The sequence below is a fragment of the Balaenoptera ricei genome, chromosome 15 (assembly GCF_028023285.1).
Source record: "Balaenoptera ricei isolate mBalRic1 chromosome 15, mBalRic1.hap2, whole genome shotgun sequence".
Taxonomy (NCBI): domain Eukaryota; kingdom Metazoa; phylum Chordata; class Mammalia; order Artiodactyla; family Balaenopteridae; genus Balaenoptera; species Balaenoptera ricei.
The window spans coordinates 23,786,338-23,802,493 of NC_082653.1; the positions used below are offsets into that span (position 1 = coordinate 23,786,338).

Genomic DNA, 16,156 nt, shown 5'->3' on the forward strand with positions numbered 1-16,156 from the left:
TGCCTGCCAATGCAGGGGACACGGGTTCGAGCCCTGGTCTGGGAAGATCCCACATGCCGCGGGGTGACTAGGCCCGTGCGCCACAATTGCTGAGCCTGCGCGTCTGGAGCCTGTGCTCCGCAACAAGAGAGGTCGCGATAGTGAGAGGCCGGTGCACCGCGATGAAGAGTGGCCCCCACTTGCCGCAACTGGAGAAGGCCCTCGCACAGAAACGAAGACCCAACACAGCCATAAATAAATAAATAAATACAATTTAAAAATAAATAAATTAAGCAAATAATTAAAAAAAAAAAAAAAGAAGACTGGGTCTAAAGCCAACCATTACCCCTCCTTCAGGCCCTTGCCCAAGTCACACTAAAAGAGCTGAATTAGCCTCTTTCACTTGAAAGGGTAAGGAAGGAAACAAAGGGAAGAGGGGAGGAAAGTAAGGAGGCAGGAAGAAAAAGGCCCCCCCAAAAAATTCCCTTACCCTCTTCCCAGATACTTGAAATACTTTCTCTAAGAGCCAACCTTTTCCTTACACAATTAAAATTCAGACAGACAGCAAACACAGGTTCATTCCGAATTACTGAGAATGAATTGGTTAAATCAGCAGATCTTCCCAGAAACAATGGAAAGGGCCTAGTGCCCAGGCTTGACTCCAGAATATATTTGCTAAATGACCTTTGGCATATTACTCAACCTCACTGAGCTAATCATCTTATCCTCACAAGTTCCTTCTCCTTTTCTCCCCATCACAGTTTAAGGCTCCAAGACTGGCCAATGTGTCAAGCTAGAAACATGGGCATCACCCTTGCATCTCACTCTCAGTCACCATTTTGTCACATCTACTTCTAGGTTTCTCCCATTGCCCAGTGGTTGCCGAGTTCAGGTCCCCATCAGTTCTAATCCAATTACCGCAACAACTCTCAATGGAGCTCAAAACCTCCAGCCACATCCTCCCCAGATCCAAATCAATATTGTCTTACAAACTGACTTCTGAGTGCTTATTTTATGACATACAGTATTCTAAGTGCTTTACATACACATCGTCTCATTTAGCATCTACCTCACAGCTTTGTAATGAGGATTACTATTATCCCTGTTTCAGAGGTGCAAAAACTAAGGTTCAGAAAGTAAGCTGCCCAAATGACAAAGCTACCAAGTATTGGCACAAGGAGCTGAACCCAGGTAATCTAACTAGCCAACTACTGCACTGTGGCTACTATTCATCAATGCTGCTACAGTAGTATTTCTAAAGCACAAATCTAATAAGACTCCTCTGTTTAAAACACTTCAGGTTATATGTCAATTATATCTCAAATGAAGAAGAAAAAAAAAAAAAAGCTCTGTAGTTCCCCTACAGAACAGACTTCAAACTACTAGTGCAGCATCAAGGCCATCAGTGAGCTAGCCATTATGACCAAACCAAACCGGGGGTTGTTAGAAACGGGAGCTTACAAGGAGAGGAGCAGACAAGCTCAGCAGAGGGCCAGCGGCGTATGGTGGTTATGAGCCAGAACTCCGAAATGAGACTGCCTGGGTTTGGACCCCAGCTCCACCATTTTCCAGATAACCTTGCACAAGTCATTTCCTCTCTGAGCCTCAGGCTCCTTATCTGTAAAATGGGGACAGTACCAGTACCTACTTCATACCTTCATACAGGTGCTGTGAAGATAAAAATTACTTAGCACAGAGTCTAGCACACAATAAGCCCTCATGCCGCCCACACACCAAGACTCCTTGCAGTGCTGCTTCCTCTGCCTGGTCCTTCAGACTGGGCTCAGCCATCAGCACCTCGCCAAGGGCGCTGGGCCAGGGCCCACTCCATTATTCGCCCATGGCAGCCTTGCCTGCCATCTGGACCACAACCCAGCACCCTACATTGAAATTGCCTGTTTCTGAGCCTATCTCTCCTCAGGCATTTAACTCCTCATACGCACCCCCAGCAACTAACAAGCAGCGCCCTTACTTAGCAGTCAGATGCTTGTTAAATGAGATAACCTCAGCTTCCTTATTGGCAAAACAGGAAGAAAGATAGGAAAGAGACCTGTATCACCCACCTTAAGGAATGTAGGGATTCAAGGAGACAATGATATGGAGGCTCTTTGAGAAATGCTATCCACAGGTAAATGTAGGAACTGTTATCACTCCATGGGGGAAGGGGGAGGAAGGCAAAGCACAGGGAACGAGGCCCCTGAAAACAGACCACAATTCTGCCCCTGGAGTCTAAGAAAAGCTGTACCAGCCTATAAATGGCGGAAGGCAGCTCTGGAGCAGGTTTGTGTGGGTTCCTTTTAGGGAAGGGAATCTTTTTTTAAATATACCTGACTAAACTGTTCTTACAGGATTCCTTAATTGAGGCATCACTATATTACAAATGAAAATAATCTGGAGATAGAGTCATTACCCCAGGGGACCTCCAAAGACATTTTCCTAAGTTACAACTGATTCACTGCCCATGGGGCTTTAAAGATAAATAAAAATTATTTAACAGTCAATTAATTACCTTATTCTTTAAGTATTAACTTTTGTTCCTGCTCTTTATTATTAACACCAGAAAGTGGCTTTTACTGAGTTTTCACCACAGGCTAAATCCTTGACAAATATCTCATTCCCAACAATGCAGAGAAGTTATCAGTATTATCCCATTTTACAGAGGAGGGAAAGGAGGCTTAGAGCAAATAACTTGCCGATGGTCACCTGGCTAGGAGGAAGAGCTGGGATTTGAGAAACAGGACCTCCTCCAAAACCCACTGTATTTATACTGCGTTTAAAAGTAAGGCCTTTGAGGGAATTCCCTGGCAGTCCAGTGGATAGGGGGCCCCGGGTTTGATCCTTGGTCCGGGAACTAAGATCCTGCAAGACGCGGCCAAAAAAATTAGAAAATTGAAAAAAATAAGGCCTTTGAACAACAAGGTCCTACTGTATAGCACAGAGAACTATATTCAGTATTCTATGATAAACCATAATGGAAAAGAATATAAAAAAAAGAATGTATATATATGTATAACTGAATCACTGCTGTACAGCAGAAATTAACACAACATTGTAAATCAACTATACTTCAATTATAAAAAAAACCACAATAATATAGGGGATTTTACAAACATTTTGTAAGAGGAATAAAACAAAATAATGGTAACATATACTCAACTCTTCACAGCTCACCAAGTTTTAATAATCTTATAAATTAGATTTTCTTATTCCCATTTTACAGATTAGGAAATGGAGAGAAAAGGGTAACATTTACTGATACTTACAATGATAGATGTGAGGTAGTTATGATGATACTTGAGAAAGAAAACAGAGGTCCAGATATGTTAGAAACTTGCCAAGCTGGAAGTGTGCCTCCAATGTCTGTGCTACAGGGAGAGTCCCAAGACGTTTGAGCCCCACGCCCAAGTGACATGTAGCCCCAACAGAGTGGCAGATGCTAGAATGCAAACTCGGGCATTCTGCCTCCAAATTCTGGTCCTTCACCACCACATACCACGCAGCCTGGACATGAAAGGTGGCCTCTTAAACTATCTTGCCTTTCTGAATTGCAGATGTATAATTCTCATATAGGTCACAGCATGACCGACGTCCTACTCATCAAAGCACTTTGGACAGCATTCACCACTCCATGAGACTTAGAGACTGTCAAGCAGACCAAACCAGCCATGCACCGGGGCATCAAGAAGGGGAGAAATGCAGCCTCAGCTAGGAGAGTTTGGCTTTTACAATTAAGGGATGTTTACACGGTCAGGAACAGAATCTGAGATGAGGTGGCAAGGCCACCTCTTGTCTCAACAGTGCCTCAGTCCTGCGTTCCAGGCTGCCACCTGTTTGATATTGTGACTAATGTGACTTATTCAAACCTTGAGGGAGAAAGGTAAGGCAGCTGTAGAGAGGAGGATGTAAGAGCACCAGGCTTGCAGGCAAAGCAACCTGGGTCATTAGCCAAATGACCTTGGACAAATAAATTACTTAATCTCAGTTTTCCTGTCTATTAGATGAGGATAATGGAAAAATTGTAAAGATTCAATAAGACCTAACAGAGTGCTCCAAAAAATGCTAACTAAAATGCCCACATTTCCAGGTTAGGGTTCCACAACCTATAAATCCCAGCACCTGTATAAGCAAGGAAGGCACGTCAATCCACCTAGCCATGTGCCTTTTCCACAGGAAAAAGAGACCTCTTGAAAATCAGGTCTCTACTAGGACAAGATGAGACCTCTTACATCATCTAAGATGCCTGGGAGTCAGTCTTTAAAATCTTAGGATTATGTTCCTGACAAGGGAAAAGCTCTTATCAAATAAAACCATCATTTAAAATCCTTTCCCAGGCCCCTCCTCTTCTTCCTTCCCCTAAGTCCACTGATTCAGGAACCACCTCCCTTTCATATAACTGCCCTATTTATGTTTGGTGACTCATACCCAGCTGCTAAAATTTTACAGGATTTCTACAAGCTCACCTCTTCCATTATTTGGCCAAAGAAAGCAAAGGACAGTTGATACCTAGCACAAGATCTAGCAAAGTTGTCACAGCATTACTACAAATCAAGGTTTCAATTTTCAACAGGTTACCCCAAAGTTAATCAACAACCTGTAAAGGTCAGTTGCTGAGATGAATAAGACAGGGACAGCATCCTCCCTCTCCAAGCTTACAATCTAATCAAGGAGGCTCTGACTAAACACACATTTTGGTTTAAAGTATGTTTATCAAAAAAAAAAAGAACGTTTATCAAGAAACATGTAAACATCCCATCACTTCCTAGAAAGATGAGGAAGGGGGATTAGGAGGTTATATACATCTTTGATCCCTGATTTCCAGGTAACATCAGCAGCTGCCCTTGAGAATAATCAGGTGTTCTCAAATTGTTAGCTTTACTCACTGAAGTTATTTAAAATTTAAATTTCTTATCATTGTCCTTAGCAACTTCTTGTCAGGTTTTGTGGCTGAGTGTGTTCCTAGAAGGAAGAGCATTTAGAAGTAATTTTTAAATGAAGTTTGGGGACTTCCCTGGTGGCGCAGTGGTTAAGAATCCACCTGCCAATGCAGGGGACACGGGTTCGATCCCTGGTCTGGGAAGATCCCACATGCTGCAGAGCAACTGGGCCCGTGCGCCACAACTACTAAGCTTGCGCTCTAGAGCCCGCGAGCCACAACTACTGAAGCCCGCGCGCCTAGAGCCTGTGCTCCGCAGCAAGAGAAGCCACCGCAATAAGAAGCACACGCACCGCAGGGAAGAGTAGCCCCCGCTCGCCGCAACTAGAGAAAGCCCACACGCAGCAACGAAGACCCAATGCAGCCAAAAATAAATTAATAAAATAAATAAATTTGTTTAAAAAAATGAAGTTTGAACTTAGGATACACTTTCAAATTTGATAGGGTGTTTAAGCACCTTTAAAATCCAGGATGAAGAACCAGCTAGCTGACTTCCTTGAGACCTTGAGAGAAGATGGCTAAACGCATTACATTCACTTTCCCCAAACTCCAGCCAAAGGCACACTACCTGCTTCATTTTTAAATTTCATTCTACCTACTCTGCTAATTCAAAGCAAAAAAGAAAGCTGGGGTGAGGAGGAGGGAAAAACATTTTAAAAATACACATCAGCTAAGAGAACTTCCAAATAAACAAAATTGCATGTCAACTACCGACTCCCTCTTAGTGATTCAGGGAAGTAGCTAACATTGAATGGAGAATTCAAGGAAGACTTCTTTGAGAAGCTTAGACAGTTCTGAATGAAATAAAGCATGGAAATGGCAGAGGACACGGAGGCAGAAGAATGCTGAAGCTGGGTGTGAAGACAAGGTGGCTGCCTCGGCTAGAAAAGAGGCAGTGGCAGAAGTGACTTGGACATGGAAATGATTGGCAGCATGCCCAAAAGAGCACGTGAAGGAAATCAGATCTGCTACAAGCTCCCACAGACACTGGGTTTCTAAGCAAGGCACGAACAAAGGCTCAGAGCAGGGTAGACCTTGGAGATAATCAGCCCCTCACTTTACAAATGGGGAGAATGAGGTCCAGTAGTATTAAGTAACTTGCCTGAGGTCTCACAGTGAGTGGAAGAGCTGGGACTAGAGCCAAATCCAGATCAAATCCGTTACTGAAGAGGATCTATCTGACACTCATGTGAGGGATGGGGGGAAGGGAGAGGACCAGGACACAAAATAGTCTAGTCATTCAGGTTTGTCCTGATTAGGGCCCAGAATAGGATCATGCTGGGAAAAGGCCACGACAGGTGATAGCCAGGGAAATAGGTACAGATGACCTAAGACACTTAGAAAGGAAAAACCCACTAAGACTTAAAAATAGATGTGGATACAAAAGGAGAGAGAGCATCATAAGCCATGATTCCCACCAAAGAATAATGTCATATTCCCACCAGCATTCACCTTTGTGAAGCTCCATACAGAGACAAGTCAGTGGCTTCCATTCAGGGTCCAGGCACCTGCGTCTCCCAGGCCCATTTCCAGGACCTAGAAAATCGAGAAGGACTCCTTGGAAATTCCAATACCTGTGACCCTGTTGACTTGGAGTATCTCAGAATCACTACCCATGGTAGGGTAATAGATGAGGAACCAGAGAGGCAAGCTGGCTGATTACTACATGGGATTTACTAGAATGATTTTATGTCAAGAGTTATGTTTACCTTCAATCAAGAAATAGTTAAGCATTTATTTATTTTTTATTTTTTTACATAAATTTGTTTATTTATTTGTTTTTGGCTGCGTTGTGTCTTCGTTGCTGCGCAAGGGCTTTCTCTAGTTGCAGCGAGCGGGGGCTACTTTTCGTTGCGGTACGCAGGCTTCTCATAGCAGTGGCTTCTCTTAATGCAGAGCACGGGCTCTAGGCATGCTGGCTTCAGTAGTTGTGGCATGCACGTTCAGTAGTTGTGGCACACAGACTTAGTTGCTCCACGGCATGTGGGATCTTCCCGGACCAGGGCTCGAACCCATGTCCCCTGCATTGGCAGGCGGATTCTCAACCACTGCGCCACCAGGGAAGTCCCAAGAAATCGTTAAGCATTTAAATTTGACAAAATACACAGGTATCAAACTCCTACAGAAGTTCCAGCCATGATTTTAAAAGTTAAATGCTAGAATAACTACAAATGAATATAAATAGTAGTCCTCCAAAGGGGACTTGTACAAACTCTAAGGAATGCGCGTCTAGATAAAGAGAGAATGGAAAATAATATCCCAGCTTAAAGCTAACCACCACCTTCCTATTTTCAAAGAGAAATCTTTAACTTTGTGCACAGAACCTAACTACTCAAGTGTAGTTCAGTAATACTAACATCACCTGGGAATTAGAAAAGAATATACTCAGGCCCCATCCTAAACCTACTGGATTAGAATCAGCATTTTAGCAAGACACTCCCCACCCCAGGTGATTTATTTGCACATTCAAGTTTGAGCAGCACTGGTGCAGAATACTTTAAGGGTGGACTATATATAGCACTATACAGATAGAGTACCAAACAGGCAAATAAGAGACAAAGTATCTGTTCACTTTCTGTATACCATATTTTATTAGGTACTGCTCAGACAGACCTCCAATGTTTTTTAATGAATTTGGTACTTACTAATGACCACATGATATAAATGTGGGATCCATTTCACTTCCTGAAATAACACAGCTCTAGCGTTTTCATGCACATCAAATTTAAAACAGCTTAGTTGTTCTGAAAATACAATAATGATTCATTTTATTCAAGTTCCAACACTGAGTTCAGAGCACTTCACCACAAGCCCTATTAATTCCTACAGGTTCCTGGGAGTATCATTAAATCCCCCAGCATCCCTAAGAAGCAGGTGCTTGGCAAACATCCAATCTTCAAATGAGATTCAGAAGGACGTGGTCCTGAAAATGCAGTATTTTTCTGCCTTGTCCTGCCAGGGTAGCTTCTCGGGTTCAAACTCTCTCCCGCACTGAGGCCTCATACAGCTGCACACTCAAGTACTTCCCGAAAGGGAGAAAGGTCAGAGGTGTCATTATCCCATAAGCACTTGAGATTCCAGCTGTGGAGAAATTAATCTGGTTCGTTCCCGCTGAGAAGCCCTGAGTAAGATCTGGAAAGACAGAGGGAAATACAAAAGAAAGAACCTACTGAGAGGCTCTTAGGAGAGGAGAGGTCTCAGACATTTGCAGATTTTAAGGAGGGGGTTGGGGGCAAGGCTTGGCAGATAAGTGAGAGGATTACGGGGAGAGGTAAATATCCATCTCCCACTTCTCCCCCAGGAACAACAACAACAAAAAAAGAGTGACCAAGAGATTCCTCCAAATGACCTCCCTTCTTGATAAAGGGAAGGAAAAAAGCCAATGTAGGGAGGAACCGTATGAGTTGGAAGCAAGACTAAAGAATCTCTTGAGGGTTTTTTGGTTTTGTTTTTTTCTAACGAAGGGAAATAAAGCAAAGGAGAAAACAGTACCCATCTAACCAGAATCTTATAGGAAGCAAACCACCAGGAGGATTAAGAGCGCTGTGAATAACCAAAGAAACGCAAGGGGGATTCCCTTCCAGTTTAAATCCAGTGCTGGGGAGTCAGGCAGCCCTGGACTTGAAGCCACTTCCAGAGCAAGGGGAGGAAAAAGGAAAATCTTTACAGCCACCAGTAAGCAGAGCAGTGTCCAAAGAAAGAAAGAAACCAGGAAAATGCCCGGGGATAGGGCAAGCCAAGAGAAAAGAGTTCCTGTTAGCAGAAAAGTAAAAGATAAAGCAGACATATGGGAGACAACATGCACGCAACCCCTTTAGGATGGGCGGGGAGATCCTCCCCTAGGGGGAGGGGACTTCAGGAGGTAAGACTAGGAAGTGTGCACAGAAAAAAGGCCACAGAAGCAGAGAAAGTGTGGTGCTGAAGATATTTATTCACCAGAGGAAGGAAGAAGAAATAGGTGCACTGCCCTGACAGGGGGAGCACCTAAAGGGAAACAGGGTTCCAAAGAGGGAAGGAAGCTGAGGAAAGAAAATATCTTGGATGGCAAAAAAGCTCAGGAACCATGGACCATCGTATGGAAATGAACAAACTCAGAAAAAAGGTGCGCCATCCCAGATTTAACAAGCACCAGGAAGGTGGCTGCACCCTGAGAATTGTGTAACCAAAAGTAGTGCATGCTGTACATCTGGAGGGCACAGGAAACAAATACACTGTCAGATATGAAAATCTCCCCCAGGAAATAAGGTGGTCGGATTTAGAGAACTCATGAAAAACGGTGCAACCCCAAGAACAGAGTGACTGGAAAAAGCAGTGAGTTCCCTTGTGTAAATACAAATATGTATCCTAAAATTTCAGGATTTGGATCTCATTTTCGGTAGACTCTGAAAATGAGGTGCACTCCCAGATTTTGAAAGAGCAGGGAAAGGAAGCAGCCCCTAAATTTAAGAAATTCTGGAAAGCACGTTGCCAGATTTGGGGCCTGGAAAAAGGAATTCTTCCTCGATTTTGTGCGAATATAAGTACCCCCAAAACTTTGGTTATTGGACCCCAGATTTAAGACTCGCTAATGGGAAAAACCCCAAAATTTGAAAGGGGATGCTTACTCAGACTGGAGGCTCGAAAAGGGAGTGTCCTCCCAGTTTGGGGGTCGTGGGGCAAGGGATACATCCTCAGTTGGGCAGGCTTTGGAAATTTAGATAACATCCCAGGGCTGGAGCTTAAGAAAGGGGGTGCACCGACCACATTTTCTAAAAACTATAGAGAAAGGGGACACTCCCATAGTCTGGCGCTTGAGAAAGGGGTGTGCTCCCCAGAATAGGATAAAAGAGTCAATAAAAGAAAACGCATTCCCAAAGCACAAGGCAACGGCAGGGGTTGCTGGTGGAGCTCTCGAGGGCCACACAGCTCAGGCTCCGGCCCTAGCGCTTACACCCCACCCCCAACACGGCCCGCTCCGCGCCCCGGGCCCCGCACCCCGCAGTCCAGCCCCCTCGGGAGTCGCTGATTGGCCGCAGCCACCGTCACTCCTGCGGGCAGCCCTAGGGATTGGGCGCCGCTCGCACGCCCGCCACGCTCTCAGCAGCGGTCCCCGGGCCTCCCTCCCGGCTGGGCGAGCCGGGCCAGGCGGGGAGCGGGGCCGGGTAGGAGACCGGAGCAGCGGTGGCGTCCGTCACCGTCCCCGCCCGCACAGCGCGCGCGCAACGCTCCCGGCCCGACCCGACCCTGCCCCAGCCAGCCGGCTTCACCTCGCCGCGCCTTGCCGCGAGCTCACCTCACAGCCCCGCTCCGGCTGCTCCGCTCCGGGTCCAACCGACTGAAGGACTCTGCGTGCTGCGCACCACGTGACCCCGGGGACGCGCCCAGCGTATCCCCCGCCCCCCACACACACGCACCATCGACTCCACCGAGTGACGCAGCGCCTCAGCTGCCCCGCCCTCGGCCCCGCCCTCGGCCCCGCCCCACCCGATCACCGTGGCGACGGCTCGGGCGGGACACGCCCACTGCCCTGAGGCGCGGGAACAGGCCTGCTCCCGGGTCCGGAGCACGAAGTCCCCTCTCACTCGTATCCACTGTGATCACACGAAGCCCAGGACTGGACACTATCCATCACCTGTTAATTTTGCCTCCTGAATGCATCTCGAAGCCTCCTACTTCTCTCCATCCTGCTGCCAGCACTCCAGTCTAGTCCACCGTCACCTCTCTCCTAGATGATGGTTGTCCTCTCCACCCAATTACTCTTCCCCCTTCCAATACATTCACACTCAGACAGAGGGAGCTTTTCAAAACGCAACTATATTCACAGCCATCCCCTGCTCAAAGCCCGTTGCCCACTGTTCTTCAGATTACGATCTAAATCTTCACTGTGTGCCAGGCTCTTCAGAGTCTGTACCTAACTTTCCTCTCTCACATTCGCACGCATTCAGCTCTCCCATATTCTCAGTTCTCAGCATCTTTCAGGTCCTCTAACAAGCCAGGTTCCTTTCCGCCTCAGGGCCTTTGCACTCATCCCCCCCACTCCGCTTCACCTCATTAGCTCCTAGGAAAGGATTCCAATTGCTGGTGTGGAGAGGAGCAGTATTCTGCCTCAGGGGACCAGGTCGGAGTTGCAGCCACCCCCCAAGGGTCTGAGATGTTTTCCCAGTGGGACTTGGGTCCAAAGAGGAATGCTTAACATTTGTTATTTAGGAAGGCAATAATGACTTTATTTTACTTTGGAAAAACAGGGCAGCTAGATTGCACTTTTTAAATGTAAATGTAATCATGTCACTGCCCTGCGTAGAACAACCAATCTCTCCTCCACCCTTGCTATTTCTCTGGCCACATTGACTTGCTGTCATTTCTATGGTTCTCTCCAAGCTCTGTCCAGGCACTGGGCCATTGACTAGGCTGTTGCTTTTTGCAAAACTAACCCTTTAACAGGTTTCAGTTTGTCATCTCCTCGGTGAGGTCCTCTTTGACTACATTAGCTAGAAAGTGCTCCCCTTGATCTCCTGCCTCGTACAGGGCAATTGCTCTCTACCTTATCACTGTTCATTTTCATCAGAGCACTTAACATAGTTTGTAATTATTTAATTTGTTTGTTCTCTTGGTTTTATTTGTCTTTTTCCCCAAAATTAGAGTTAGGAACTATCTTGTATCTACTGAATTGTCAGAGCTTGACAAATAGTAGATGCTCATTGTGTATCTGTGGAAGGAATGAAAGGAAAGAGAATATTTGGGGGAAAAAATGATAATTGAAAATAATGAGTAGATTCTTCTTTAATGACCTGGCTCCATAGGAGAGGCCTTTTCAAATCTGGACTGGAGGCTGAAGAGAGGATTTCCTGAGCTGAGGTAGTCAGGGCAGAGCGCGGTGCTTAGGGAGAGCTTCTAGGAAACCAGGGACAAAAGGTTCAGCTGTACACACTTTGACAACACATATACAAAAGTTGTAACCATACAGAGAAGATTAGTGTGGCCCCTGCCCAAGGATAACATGAAAATTAGTGAAGTGTTCCATATTTTAAAAAAAATTAAAAACACCTTCTGGAATTTGAGGACCAAAAGTACCTACATGAACTCGGCTAAGGGCTCAGATACAGGAAGAAAGGACCTTCCCAGGATCCTCTGGGTTTATGTTTATTATCATGAAATTGCTCAGATTTTAGTGGCTATTGTAGCATATAGAGAATTTTTTTGCCCCGCAACCGAAGTCATGCCACGAATCCATAGCCCCATACAAATATAACATGTTTCTTTACTTATTCAACCTGCACATATCGAGACCCAGGCTTGAGCTGAGCATCACAGACACAGAGCAGGGGACTTCACTGGCGGCCCAGTGGTTAAGACTCCGTGCTTCCACTGCAGGGGGAACGGGTTTGATCCCTGGTGGGTGGGATCCCACATGCTGGCGGTGTAGCCAAAAACAAAGACACAGAACAGAATGAGATTTAGACCCTGCTCCCAAGGAGTTTACATCCTGGTAAAGAAATCATCACAATTTGTAAGTTAAAATTCTTTTTGTCTGTTGCAAGTACAAACATGGACACTGTTGCAAGTACAAACAAAAGAAACATGTATTACAAGGATGTTTGGGGGCCCAGAGCATGCACAGGAGGGCAGGCTTGGAAAATAAGCGGCACAGAGCAGCTCCAGCAAGAAGCAAGAAACAGCAGCTTCTGCAGCCAGCAGCACCACACATCACAGCTGGGATTCAATCCTAACATCCCTTTGTCTTTGAGTCACTCACTCAAGAGGCAAAGTCTTGGCGGGGAGCTGATGTTGATTGGTCAATCTCAGGTCACATGGATTAGTCTAGGCTGCCAGGGGAAGAGAGTAACGATTTGCCCCTAAGGATATCCCCCCAAATGAAAAGAGAGGGGGAGGACTGATGCTGGCCAGATAAAAATAACTTCATACAAGTATGAATAAAATACCTTGGGAGTTAAGCTTTTCCTGATTAAAAAACCTGTGGAGGGCTTCCCTGGTGGCTCAGTGGTTAAGAATCCGCCTGCCAATGCAGGGGACACGGGTTCGATCCCTGGTCTGGGAAGATCCCACATGCCTCAGAGCAACTAAGCCCGTGCTCCACAACTACTGAAGCCCGTGCGCCTAGAGCCCATGCTCTGCAACAAGAGAAGCCATGACAATGAGAAGCCTGCGCACCACAACGAAGAGTAGCTGGCTGCAACTAGAGAAAGCCCTGCGCACAGCAACAAAGACCCAACACAACCAACAATAAAACAAATAAATAATAAATTAAAAAAAAAAAAAAGAATCCGCCTGCCAATGCAGGGGACACAGGTTCGAGCCCTGGTCCGGGAAGATCCCACATGCCGCGGAGCAGCTAAGCCCATGCGCCACAACTACTGAGCCTGCACTCTAGAGCCCACGAGCCACAACTACTGAGCCCGAGTGCCACAACTACTGAGACTGAGTGCCACAACTACTGAAGCCCGTGCGCCCAGAGCCCGTGCTGTGCAACAGGAGAAGCCACCACAGTGAGAAGCCCACGCACCGTAACGAAGAGTAGCCCCTGCTCACCACAACCAGAGAAAGCCTGCGTGGAGCAACAAAGACGCAGTGCCGCCAAAAATAAATAAATAAAATAAACAAATTAAAAAAAAAAAAAAACCTGTGGAAACCTGGCTTGCTTGCTTCTGAACTGAACAGTCCTGGGTTGCTAGTCACAGAACCCCAGTTTGCAAAACTCTGGTCTAAACTCCAGGTCTCACCACTGCCTCTTTAGCAGCTTCCATCATTCTGCCTCAAGGTCCTCTGCAGCATCTCACTAGTAGTTGGTCTCAACCTCCCAATTCTTTCTTACCTAGAACCTTTCTTTGTCTAGATAGGCATTCAATTAATAGTTGTGATTGAGTGAACAAGTGATAGAATGAATGTACAGCAGCCTCAACTCCAGAGAGTAGAATCTCTCCAACCATTTCAGAACTGTGGTCCCAGCACATAAGATGACAGCTCCACAATGAAACCCTACATACACACGAGAATATACTGTAGCACCAGAGATATTCAATACCTGCATGGAAGTGTCCTTTCTCTCACTAAGCATCACTTTTCTTCAACTGTAAAATGGGATGATATTTACCCTCATTCACAGAATTGTCACGATTAAGTTAAATAACATGTGACAGTGTACTGTAAACTGCATAGTTCTATATAAATGATTTTCCAATTGCTTTCTTACTAGATTCATTGTCTAGAGTATTCAATGTCCCTAGCTAAAGAAAAGCAGAATTAAAGACCTGAGATAGGATATTCAATTAAAAAACTGATCTTTCTCAACCTCTACCCAGCAAACCTTTATACTCTGCCCTTACGCAACCCCAAGGCATTTACAATCAGTCTGTCAAGGGAAAAGGGGAAAACTAAAACAGAAAAGCAAGCCCCTTGGCTGTGACTCACACCCACAGATCCCATGTACTCAGAGTATCACCAAGCCTGAGCATGTCAGTCTCCAAAACAGGAACAGGGGTATGACATCTGCAGCACCAAGCTGAGTGTGAGAACTCAGGAAGTCGGAAACCACAGTCACAGCAGCATCTGAGGTCCAAGAACCTCCACAAGGCACCAGGGGCCCAAGGGAAGTGGGTTGAGTCTTTGCCCTGGTCTGAGGTCTCTCCAATCTGGGCCTGATGAAAAGTTTCCTGAGCTCCTCAAGCCTTACTGCTCTCCAAGTGGCGGGGAGGAGAATTAAGTAGGAATTCCAATATATTTCCAGCGTTTTGCAAGATTATAAGGAAGGGGTAGGGGCAGGGAGAGAAGGACGTTTTTTATTCTTGTTATAGCCACTAAAGAGAGTGATAAAATCCACCTGGACCACTTCAAGGGCAGGGACTATGTTCTGTTCTCCTTTGTCCCTTGGGAGTCCCAGTACCTAGCACTGTTCCCTGTAATTTAAGCATACTTAATACTTGTTTCTTGTGGGTTGAAACTTTTGCCAGTTTAGAGATAAAGGGGGAGGAGTTTAGCCCCAGGGACTACTGGAATGGAAGCTATAAAGAAGTCAATTAAAGAAAGTCTCTAAAAATCTGCTAGACTCCAGTTCACTCCCCAGATTGCTTGTAATTTAATTTTAAATAGTCATGCTGTCCCATGATTCGAATGCAAGAAATTATATAAAAGGTATACAATACAAAGTCTCCCTCAAATTTTTGTTCCTCATTTGTCTTGTTTCCATTGGTAACCTCTCCTTTTTTTTTTCTCATGGCCACGCCACTGCGGCATGCGAGATCTTCGAGATCTTCTCTCCCGCACCAGGGATCGAACCCATGTCCCCTGCTGTGGAAGCACTGGGTCCTAACCACTGCACCACCAACTCTTACTTTCTTATGAATCCTTTCAGTATTTCTTTTTTTTTTTAATTTATTTATTTGTTTGTTATTTTAATTTTTGGCTGTATTGGGTCTTCGTTGCTGGGCGCAGGCTTTCTCTAGCTGCGGCGAGCGGGGGCTACTCTTCGTTGTGGTGTGCGGGCTTCCCATTGTGGTGGCTTCTCTTGTTGCGGAGCACAGGACCTAGGTGCAAGGGCTTCGGTAGTTGTGGCTCGTGGACTCTAGAGCTCAGGCTCAGTAGCTGTGGCGCACGGGCTTAGTTGCTCCGCGGCACGTGGGAACTTCCCGGACGAGGGCTCGAACCCGTGTCCCCTGCATTGGTAGACGGATTCTTAACCACTGTGCCACTAGGGAAGCCCCAGTATTTCTTTATGAGTATAAGCAAAGCTGAATATAAGTTCAAATATATTTTGAACTTTTTACACAAAAGAAAGCATTGATACATGGTGTTCACCTTAATTTTGTCACTAAACACACTTTGGACACCTTGTACATTTTGTACAATGGTATAAAAATAACTTTCTCATTATCTTGTTTTATTTTACTGCTACATAGTATTTCTTGTGTGGATATACTATAACTTGCTTAATCAGTCCCCTATTTAAGGACATTTGGGTTGCTTCCAATCCCTGGCAATTTAAAAACTATGTTCCATTTAGAAATAGTTCAACACATTTGTGCAGACAGAACTGTAGTCTATTCTCTGATATGGGAGAACTGAGCCACAGGGGTATATGCTTTATAATTTTGATAGAGATTGCAAGTTACCCACTATAGATTCCCCCAAAATATAACTCCACAGTTGCAAGATGTGTTACAAGTCATCTTTACTTGTAACACTTAAAATCTGCAATTTATTTATAGCTTAAGAAATAGAAATGCTTTCAAGATTATTCCCATAATGTTATTC

General features: G+C 45.4%; 1 protein-coding gene and 1 non-coding gene across 7 annotated transcripts in view; one reads left to right on the forward strand and one right to left on the reverse strand.

Annotated features, from left to right (window-relative positions):
* Nucleotides 1–10,279, reverse strand: part of PHF20 (PHD finger protein 20) — a 138,139-nt gene extending 127,860 nt beyond the window's left edge. For 2 of the 6 annotated variants that reach the window (XM_059898147.1, XM_059898143.1), the window contains exons 1-2: nt 10,185–10,279; nt 7,558–8,044 (exon numbers count right to left, since the gene is read on the reverse strand). The gene's annotated coding sequence lies outside the window, so the exon portion shown is untranslated. Of the gene's footprint in view, nt 1–6,364; nt 6,449–7,557; nt 8,045–10,184 lie in introns of all 6 variants that reach the window. The other 4 variants (XM_059898144.1, XM_059898145.1, XM_059898146.1 and 1 more) reach the window with 3 other exon arrangements.
* A 1,532-nt stretch (nt 10,280–11,811) lies between these two features.
* Nucleotides 11,812–11,918, forward strand: LOC132350088 (U6 spliceosomal RNA). The gene has a single exon (XR_009497840.1). It is a non-coding gene; the product is annotated as a U6 spliceosomal RNA (small nuclear RNA).
* Nucleotides 11,919–16,156: the final 4,238 nt, after the last annotated feature.